Consider the following 7,644-nt stretch of genomic DNA (forward strand, 5'->3'; position numbering starts at 1 on the left):
ATACAACACTTCGGAAGACAATTTTTTTGTAGATTTATGTTCAAACTTGGTTCCATCCATCCATCCCTCCATCTTCATCCGCTTATCCGGTATTTGGTCACGGGGGCAGCAGCTCCAGTACGGACCCCAAACTTCCTTTCCCGGGCCCCATCCACCAGCTCCGACTGGGGGATCCCAAGGTCCCCGGCCAGGGTTTGGGGATATTTAAATTCTCCCCCTAGTCCTGGGTTTTCCCCGAGGCCTCCTCCAAAATGGAGTGCCTGAACACCTCCTAGGGAGACGCCCCGAGGGATCCTTTCCAGATGCCCGAACCCCCCTCAATGGTCCTTTCAACGCGAAGGAGCAGCGGCTCTACTCAGCTCCTCTCGGATGACTGACTTCTCACCCTAAACTCTAAGGGAGACGCCAGCCAACCTCCTGGGGGAACCCTTTCGGCCCCTTGTACCCTCAATCTCTCTTTCGGTCATGACCCAGCCTTCATGACATAGGTGAGGGTTAGAAACAAAAAATTTCCCGGTTTGATCCAAAAGCTTTGCCTTCTGGCTCAGCTCTCTTTTTGTCACAACGGTGCAATAAACGGAATGTAATCTGCACCGGCTGCTCCCATTCCCGACCAATCTCACGCTCCTGGTCCCCTCACTCACAACCAAGACCCCAAGTACTTAAACCCTTGACTTGAGGTAGGACTCACTCCCCACCCGAGAAAGCACTCCCTCGGTTTCCCCGCTGAGAACCATGGCCCCCAGATTTAGAGGTGGTGATCCTCATCCCAGCCACTTTACACCGGCTGCGAACCGATCCAGTGAGTGTGAAGGTCACAGGGACCAATGACGCCATCAGGACCATCATCCCCACAAAACAGCGATGAGTCCTGAGCCCACCGAACGGGGACCCCTCCCCGCCCCGACTACGCCTCAATATCCTTCCATAATATTACAAACAGGATTGGTGACTGGCGGGAAACCAAACCCACCCGGAACGAGTCTGACTTACTGCCGAGAACCCGGACACAGCTCTCGCTTTGGTCATACAGAGATTTGGGTGGCCTGGGGAAGGGACCCCCTCACCCCATACACCCGCAGCACCTCCTACAATTTCTCCTGGGGGACCCGGTCATACGCCTTCTCCAGATCCACAAAAACATGTAGACTGGTTGGGCATACTCCCAGGCCCCCTCCAGATCCTTGCGAGATCTGATCAGTTGTTCCACGGCCAGGACGGAATCCGCATTGATCCTCTTTTAATCCGAGGTTCGACTATCGGCCCAAACCTCCTTTCCCAGCACTTGGAGAGACTTTACCAGGGAGGGCCCGAGAAGTGGATTGGCACACACCATCTGGCCCCCCTTTTGAAGAGGGGAACCACCACCCCGTCTGCCACCCCCTTAGGCACGGTCCCAGACTTCCACGCAATGTTGAAGAGGCCTGTCAACCAAGACATCCCCTCCACACCCAGAGCTTTCAGCATTTTTTGGACGGATTCATCAATCCCTGGGGCTTTGCCGCTGTGGAGTTGTTTTGACTACCTCAGCGACCTCCACCAGGGGAAATTTACACCAATCCCCCATCATCCTCCAGCTCTGCCTCTACCAAAAGAGGGCGGCAGCTGGATTTAGGAGTTCCTAAAAATGCTCCTCCCCCCGCTCTATTACCTCCCCCGTTGAGGTCAACAACGTCCCATACTTTCTGTAAACAGCTTGGATGATTCCTTGCTTCCCCCTCCTGAGGTGGCGAACGGTTTTCCAGAAGCACCTTGGTGCCGACCGAAAGTCCTTCTCCATGTCTTCTCCAAACTTCTCCCACACCCGCTGCTTTGCCTCTGTCACGGCAGAGGCTGCAGCCCTTTGGGCCTGTCGGTACCCTGCAACTGCCTCCCGAGTCCTCCGGGATAACATATCTCGGAAAGACTCCTTCTTCAGTCAGACGGCTTCCCTGACCACCGATGTCCACCAGGTTGTTCGTGGGTTACCGCCCCTTGAGGCACCTAAGACCCTAAGACCACAGCTCTCCACCGCAGCTTTACCAATGGAAACTTTGAACATTGTCCACTCAGCTTCAATGCCCCCAGCCTCCACAGGGATGCCCGAAAAGCTCCGCCGGAGGTGCGAGTTGAAAGTCCTTTCGGACAGGGGCCTCCTCCAGACGTTCCCAGTTTACCCGCACTACCCGTTTGGGCTTACCAGGTCTGTCCAGAGTCTTCCCCCACCCCCTGACCCAACTCACTACCAGTTGGTGATCAGTTGACAGCTCTGCCCCTCTCTTCACCTGAGTGTCTAAAACATACGGCCTCAGATCAGATGAAACAATTATAAAATTGATTATTGACCTTTGGCCTAGGGTGCTCTGGTACCACGTACCCTTATGAGCATCCCTATGTTCAAACATGGTGTTTGTGATGCAGAATCCATGACTAGCACAGAAGTCCAACAACAGACAACCACTCTGGTTTAGATCAGGGAGGCCGTTCCTCCCAATCACGCCTCTCCAAGTATCTCCATCATTGCCCATGTGTGCGTTGAAGTCCCCCAGCAGAACTATGGAGTCCCCTACTGGAGCCCCATACAGGACTCCATTCAAGGTCTCCAAGAAGGCCGAATACTCCGAACTCTTGTTTGGTGCTTACGCACAAACAACAGTTTTCCCCCCCATCACCCGCAGGCATAGGGAGGCAACCCTTTCGTCCACCGGGGTAAACCCCAACGCAGCGATGCTCAGCCGGGGGCTTGTGAGTATCCCCACACCCGCCTGGCGCCTCACACCATGGGCAACTCCGGAGTAAGACAGAGTCCAACCCCTATCCAACTTGGTTACCTTTTAGGAAATTACAATCAGGAATTAAAATGTGCGTTGGCGATTTGTCAAGAATATATACAGTATATATATTAGGGCTGTATTGATATGCAATATGAAAGAGGGTAGGAGGGAGAACACTGGTAAGGTGTAACGTTATGAATGGCCACCGTTTTGACTCAAGTGCCTGGGTCTATTACCCGACGGTGAAATAGGTGTCCCTGGGCTGGGGCTGTAATGATAGTGGTGGGTTGCTAGCTGGCTGGGAACTGACTGTGGATGTGTCCCCGGCCCGGGCTGTAATGATAGTGGATGGTTGCTAGCTGGCTGGGGGCTGACTGTGGATGTGTCCACGGGGCTATTGTCAGTTCTCATCCCGACTGAAGCCTTGCAACACTGGTAGACTGAGGCAGAAGACAGAGGTGTGCTAGCTAGCTAATTACAATTAGATTAGTCGTCTCTATACAGTTAATATTACTGATGAATTCATGGGTAAGCTAGCCCAGAGTTGTTAACCATGGTCAAAACCATCATACTAAAAAAAACTGAGCATGCTGAACGATGTTGTAATCTTATGTTACCCACCAAGAATTACATTAGCATTAACATTAGCTACTTGTCGATCAGCACCTTTACAGTAGGCACCAAAGCACTTTTCTTCTTCACCCCCCTACAGGTTGGAAGTCCATTACTGTTACCTTTACTAGGCCTGCACAATTATTTGAATTTTAATCACAATCACGATTTTTGCTTCCCACGATTAAATTTGCGTGATCAAGCGATATTTTAAATGCGTCATTCCGTCCATAGAGCAAAGCCAATCTACCGCTCCGTCAACCACTGTCTGATCATGTGCCAATCCCGTCTGTGTTGTTTTTCAGACAACAGCAGTGACCAGTGCAAGTTAGTGTCTGTTAGCTCACAGGGCTCTAGGGTGCTAGTTAGTGTCTGTTAGCTCACAGGGCTCTAGGGTGCCAGTTAGTGTCTGTAGCTCACAGGGCTCTAGGGTGTGTTGAGTTTTAAAAAGTTAAAATGTCTGAAGGAACCAGGTTAGAAAATTATGCGTACATCTGTCCCCATTTTCCCCCACCTTCTGACTGTAAAGAGTTGATCAGGTCAAGTCTGGCAATTAACATATGGAAAGGGGTTCCTGCTATGCAACAAAAGGTGGTCGTCTGTCTCCTGTCCCCTGGGGTTTTAGTCTAGGCTGAGACAATACAATGTTAATTGGACTATGTTGATGTCAGAGTTTCACATTTACACAAACATAACCATTTGCTCCGCAACCAAAAGCGACCCCCAAAGGTGCAGAAGACAGGATCTCATTGGTCAGCAATGATGCACTCAATGCTGTCATGACAACAACGGCCCAAATTTGAGAAAGGATTTGAGTGCACCAAGGAAAAGGAACAACCCCCCGGTGCAGCGCATAAATGAATGTGATCTAAGAAGTTTCATCACTGCTTCATGTGCCCTCCGTCAGGAGGAGCGTGGATCAAGTCCGCTGTCAGCTGCGTGTTATTTTGTTTGTTTGTATCATGTTGTCTTTGTCTATCATCTTCATCACTGCTGCTGCATTAAACCTTTTCTCAATTCTCAATTTGACCCCCAGCTCCTTTTCCTCAGAAATCCGAACGAACGCGATGTTAGTTATGAATTTCTAACAGGTGCTAGTTAGTGTCTGTTAGCTCACAGGGCTTTAGGGTGCTCGTTAGTGTCTGTTAGCTCACAGGGCTCTAGGGTGCTAGTTAGTAGGGATGAGCGAGTAGAGCATTGTCTGTATCTGTATCTGTTTACCACATGAACTATCCATATCCGTTACGCGGGGCCTAACCCGGAAGTGGTCAGATTTAACCCGGAAGGTGGTCTGGTTGTCTTGAAAAGGGCGGGGCTTTGACCGGTATGTTATTTTAAGCATGCAATTGATATGGGTTGATCAGAAATTGTTACATTTATTGCTGATTAGAAAACTGTTTCCATGACAGCATCAGCAAACGAACTATATAGGCCTACAGTATATAACAAGTTTTGCAACAATAAATACAACAATGTGGTTGCAATTATTAAGTAAAATGTAATGAACAAGAGTTTTCATACTCAACAATATAACTTTCTTTTTTTAACTTTTAATTTTTCTATGATCAGTGTGATCATTTATTTATTTTTGGTTCTTTTTTATTTTCACACCAGGTCTGTTTGAGTGTGTGTGTCTGTGAGTGAGTAAGAGATACAGAGAGAGAGAGAGAGAGAGAGAGAGAGAAACAAAGAGAGAGAGGGGGGCGGGGGGTTGGAATGTGTTTGTGTGTGTATCTTAATTTGTAATATTATTTATTTATACCGCAACTGCCTTTTTTTTTTTTATAAAACACAGCAAGAAAGTTTCAGACACTCAAAAAAACTGGTTAGAGCCAGCCGGCAGTTAAAAAAAAACAAAAAAAAACAAACTTGGCAGAGATGCAACCCGAGTCGCATTCTACCAACACCATGTCTGAACAAACTCCACGTTACCAGAAGTCTCCTGGTTACTAGGTACTAGGTCAAACCGAAGTATAAAACAAACCTGAAGCTGAAGAAACCCTAAACGTTAATGGAAAAACCCCGCGGACCAGAAAGGGAGAGAGCTGGTCACTTCTCTGTGTTCTATGTGCGAGTGAGAGGCGGCACACAGCAACACAAGGAATCTGTCTGTGTAGGGAGGGGCGCTGGGACTAGCCTATCACAGAATAGTGTAGGGGAGGGGCGCTGGGACTAGCCTATCACAGAACGCAGACATAGTCAATGGAGACTTTCATTCAGTCCGAGCACAGATATTGACTCGCATTACTCGTACAATACTTGTACTCGGCAAAAGTGCTTTATCCGTACCGAATACTCATTTCAGCCGGGTACTCGGCTCATCCCTACTAGTTAGAGTCTGTTAGCTCACAGGGCTCTAGGGTGCTAGTTAGTGTCTGTTAGCACACAAGGCTCTAGGGTGCTAGTTAGTGTCTGTTAGCTCACAAGGCTCTAGGGTGCTAGTTAGTGTCTGTTAGCTCACAAGGCTCTAGGGTGCTAGTTACTGTCTGTTAGCTCACAGGGCTTTAGAGTGCGACTAACATTTTTCCTAGGTCACACCGGTGCACCTAATGTCCTCACATCCGCTGCCTCTCCACAAACGAAGAAGTGTTGTTTATATTGATATGGTTTAATGTTGCGTTACATGACCCATTTCTTCTGTAAAGCCGTGCCTGTTTGGTCTCTCCTTACTCTCCCCGCAGCCCTGCCCCCATTCACTCACACATGGCTCCCAGGAACACGGAGAGACACAGCGGCGACTGCACCGGTCCATACCTCTGACATTTGTTCACAGTTTTAATTGTTACTAACACAACTGTATATTGTTAAGCATGAGAGGCAAACCCGTATTTGTACCAGAGTTTCTGCTGGTAACTCTGCTATTGCGGCGGCCACGACAAAAAACACAGAAGAAGTTATTGAATGCAACTAACTTCAGTTCGTAGAGTAATAGTGTGTGAGATGGAGCCTGCTGGACCTGCAAGAGATGTGACCAATACAGACAGTTCATACACACGACGTGTGTATCTCCGCTGACCCGCCATTTGACCCGTACTGGACCCATTCATGATGAGTTAGCCGCCACTCTGTGAGTAACATATGCTTCAGTTCATCACACTCTCCCTATCTCTTTTAATCAGTTATTGTTGAAAACAAGTGAAGGAGCTTTCTCAGAGATACCTGTACTTTTAAGAAAAATTCAAAACATCTTTATATTTGATATTAAATAACTACGTGATATGAAAAGACAGTTTGCTTGTTGTGGCGAACCATCACATAATTTTCACCTGACTCTGTAATACGCTGCACAATTAATCCCAACTGTATCAAAATCGCAATATGGACTAGTGCAATATCCAAATCGCAGGGGGTCGCAATATTTGTTAATGGCAAAATATGTGTCAAACCATTCTGAATTAAGTGCTGTGGTGCTGCAGAGATGAGAATCCTATCCTACAGACTGAAGAAACAAATCTCTTTTTTGTACAGATCCTCGCAAAAATCACTCTATAATCATTTGAAGTTCTTCCAATGTCAGTAATTGTTAATGAGAATAATGATACAAAAACGATCATTCTCACCAATATCGTGAATCATAGTGCAATCGCAGTATCAGTCAAAATAATTGCAATTAGATATTTTCCTTATATTGTGCGGCCCTATTCTGTACTACCAAGTACTCAGCTCATTGTTTTGGTTTTCTGGCTCACGACTTAACTGTTTTGATTCACTCTTACTGCTGTCAGCATAGTCTCCAGCAGTGGGAAGCTGTTTTAATTGTAAAAGCTTGAATTAAGCTAGTGTAAGCTTTGATTAAGCCACTGTACACTATCTGCCCAGCATCAAATGGCAGACAGACAAAGTTAGTCAGCCAGTGAATACAGTGGAGCATTGAGCAGCTAAAGAAATAGACAGATATATTTATACATGAGTAAAGACCAAAAGAAGAGTGAATATTGGACTTGCCTTGTGTCTGTTGATGCATGCCATTTATGACCTCAACCTAAAACCTGATGATGTATTGATTTTGTGTGTAGAGCTTGTTTGTTGTTGCCAACAAGTTAAAGCTGCAGTAGGGAGTTCTGAGAAAACGTGGACTTAGCCTAAAAATTTGAACAAGCACACCTTACAGGTCCCTCCCCCTTGCTCTCTGCTGCGCTACAGCCCCCCCTCCACAGCTCCTTCCCCACAGCAGAGCCTGCCGTGAACGCGCAGGCTAGTAAGCAGGGCCACCGATGCTTTCCACATCCTCATGGACAATACAGGGGATTTACTCTGAGGAGGATATAGCTTATGTAAA

This window comes from Etheostoma spectabile, chromosome 1, assembly GCF_008692095.1.
Source record: "Etheostoma spectabile isolate EspeVRDwgs_2016 chromosome 1, UIUC_Espe_1.0, whole genome shotgun sequence".
NCBI classification, from domain to species: domain Eukaryota; kingdom Metazoa; phylum Chordata; class Actinopteri; order Perciformes; family Percidae; genus Etheostoma; species Etheostoma spectabile.